This window comes from Mastomys coucha, unplaced genomic scaffold (assembly GCF_008632895.1).
Source record: "Mastomys coucha isolate ucsf_1 unplaced genomic scaffold, UCSF_Mcou_1 pScaffold20, whole genome shotgun sequence".
NCBI lineage: Eukaryota > Metazoa > Chordata > Mammalia > Rodentia > Muridae > Mastomys > Mastomys coucha.
In genome coordinates, this window is record NW_022196903.1 from 110,201,384 (window position 1) to 110,204,917 (window position 3,534).

The window sequence follows — 3,534 nt, forward strand, 5'->3', positions numbered from 1 at the left end:
TAGAAAATGTGTTTGCAACTTACTTTAATTCAGTGAATTTCAGAAAAGTCATTTAATGAATTATATTAGTCGATTAAACTGCTACACAAATCTCTTGTATTATCCAACACTCACCTGTGAGAATATAAGTAGAATTCATCCTCATTTAATACATAAAGAGCTTAAACTTGGAGATTCATTTGTTGTTTGGTTTTTTGTTTTGTTTTGTTTTGTTTTCAGTACAGGGTTTCTTTGTATAGCCCTGGTTGTCCTGGAATTCACTCTGTAGACCAGGCTGGCCTTGAACTCAGAAATCTGCCTGCCTCTGCCTCCCAAGTGCTGGGATTAAAGGTGCGCGCCACCACTGCCCAGCTGGAGATTCATTCTAAAACTACAAGAAACAAGATGCAGGAGCTAGGGGTTAAAATGGTGGTTTTTCTCTAGTCTTTGAAGAATTCAGGAAGAACGAAGGTGAAGAGGCGTCTGGGGTGTGTGACCCCCAATCCTGACTCCTTGTTACTGCTTCTTAATGTATAGAAGAAAAGGAAATGAAGGCAGAAGGGGGGAGAGGGCATGAGGGAGAGAAAGTGAGCAGCAGAGCTGTAGCATCTGGCGTTTCTGCTTAAGAAATGTTTACGCTCCAGCCAAACCACGGAAGCACCCAGCTCTTTATTTATCTGGAGGAGATAGCACGGACTGCTGGCTCATAGCACACTACACAGAAAGCCTCACCAAAATCCTCAGATGTGTTTTCTCGCCAAAGGGTTGCATGCAGACACCAGTGTGTTTGCAAGTTATCCCGAATTGGACCACCACACCCTGCTGGATGGTTCTGGGCTCCTCACTTGGGATCTTCTGCCTAGTAAACGAGTCTCTCATTTGCCTCAGCTTGAGAGCTGGAGTGAGCAAATGTCCTCCATCTTACTAAAAGGAGGTGACTGCTTCTTTAAGGATGAAGGGTGGGAAGGCATAGAGAAATACAGAAAGCAAGAAAGCAAGGAAGGAAGGAAAGAAGAAAGAAAGGAGGGGAGGAAGGAAGGAAGGAAGGGAAGTGAAAGAAAGGGAAGAGATGATAAGAAAGGAAAGAAAAAGAAAAGGAAAAAGAAAGATAAAGAAAAACAAAGAAAAGACCTGGAGGCTTGGGAGGTAGTTACCGAAAGGTTGACAGTTGACTTACCTGTTGAAGATGCTGATGCCAGACACCAAGGAAGACACAGGCATGCAAAAGTGGTACCCTACATACCACGTCTGGGTCTTAGATTTAGTCAGTAAATGGAAGTGGACCATGTTCATCAAACACATTTGAGATTTAAAGGATGTGTTGCTGAATACATGTACCTGCTCACATCCTGGCATGGTCTAATCCTCAGGGATATATCATGGGAACTTGGGATCTCTGGGACACTTATGGGGGACTGTGGAAGTTGGATTCCCCGCCCAGGGCTTGCCCCTCTGACCATAGCTTTCTCTTACATTCAGCATGGACATTCTAATGTCTCAATCCTTGATGACATGAAAAGCGGGGGGAAAACTTTAGAAGCCAGGCCACATATTTGTGGGCTCCTAACATTTTGATTGTCTGGCTCTTGTACAGGCTTTTATTAAACCCAGACCTCTCTCACAAGCACACAAATTCCTCAGAAAAGCATCAAAAGATATCCAAGCACCGGGAGGCCTGGCCCTCCAGGCCCTCAGTTCACTAGTTGTGGGACAGGAGGAGGGGTATGAGGGTGAGGTCTGGGTTCTGTGTCTCCTGTGCAGTGCGGGGTGGGGGGAGAGGGGAGCCTCTTTCCCAAGAGTCAGAAAACCACATGGTTTTGGAGAGTTTAGTTCAATCAGGATCTCGAAGACTGGTCCACTCTGGAGAGTTCTCTGGGGATCCTTGTGTATGTCAGAGTTGGGCAAAGCTTATACAAACATTCAGCACAATACTGAGTGATTGACAAAATGAATTAGGAATGAATAAGTGAAAGAATTGGACCAGTGCAAGGGAGTTGTTTTTTTTATCACAGTTTCTGTATGTGACACATTGGTGACCATAGATCCTCCAGAGGCACAGGATCATTTCAGAACCTTTGAAAGGCAAGGTCAAGCATGACCCCTGCCTAGGGACTGGAAGGATCCTCCTGCCTAGGGATGGGGAAGCCATCTTGCCAGTCACTGCCAAAGCAGTACTTTGGGAGGATCATCATCAGATCTTGCTGTGTCTGCAGGAGTTAGCTCTTTTGGAAAAGCTAGGTAAGTGCAGCTTGACAGGGATCTGAGAGCTTGGGAAACCAGGGAGAGTGTAGACATAGACAGAGTATGCACTGGGGCTTGATAACCTGGGTGTGGGAAGGGTGTGAGCAAGGCTGTCAAAACCCTCTTCTATTCCTTCTATTTGTATGTGAGTGTATGTGAAGATTAGTAGATTTCTAACTTGATAAAATATATGCATATATTTAATATAATATACTAATATAATGGATATAAATAAGTTGTGTATAGTGTTTCTAACTTATATTTTCTATATCTTTTCTTCCTCTTGTCAGGATAACATCATCTGAAGATAATTCATGATTTATTTCCACCTTAATAATTTTCCTCTTAATTGGTTATAATTTATCCCATTATAAAAGCATGTTCTTACTTAAAGTTTGTAATCAAGAGAGCATAGAGGGGCTGGGAAGATGACTTTGTGAACTGTGTGATGTGCAAGAATGAAGACCTGAATTTAGTTTCTATCACAAAGCCAAGTGTGGTAGCTCAATGCTTGTAATGTAAGCACCAGAGAGGAAGAGACAGGCTGTCCCTTCCACCTGGGATAGTGTAATTGGTGAAGCCCAGATCAGAACAAGAAAATACAAGGTGAGTGGCTCCTGAGGAAATTACTTGAAATTGATCTCTAACCTCTATACATACACATACACACACGCGTGCACACACACACACACACACACAGAGAGAGAGAGAGAGAGAGAGAGAGAGAGAGAGAGAGAGAGAGAGAGAACAAGAAAAACAAAAAGAAAGAAGAAAGGAAGGAAGGAAAGAGGGAAGGAAGTAAGAAGAAGAGAAAAGAATATATATTGATCTGGCTGGGCATGAAGGCATAGACCTGTAATCTTAGAATTTGGAGAGACTGAGGCAGGGGGATCAGGAGTTCAAGGTCTATAGGGTTATAGAGTGACCTTGTTTCTAAACAACAACAAAAATAGAAAGAGAAAAAAAATTAAAAATGTGTAATGTTGTATTAGAATTTCTCTTATCCATTAATATGATTATGTAATATTAAATCCATTAGTGTAGATCTTAGCATCTAAAATATATAAGTTACTTATACATATACAAAATTGGGTCGTTCTTGATTGCCCTTTTTTTCTATAAGATTTGATCCAATTTGCTATTTTATTTTTTTAAATATGTATTAATAAGACAAGCAAAGCTACAGCTTTTCTTATTTCAATATTTGTCTTGGTATCAAAGTTACACTTGACCCAGAAGTGAGCTGAGAGGGGTCCCCTAAGGCAGGAGAATAGACAGAAAGTGAGAAACTCTTTTTTTTTTTTTTTTTTTTTT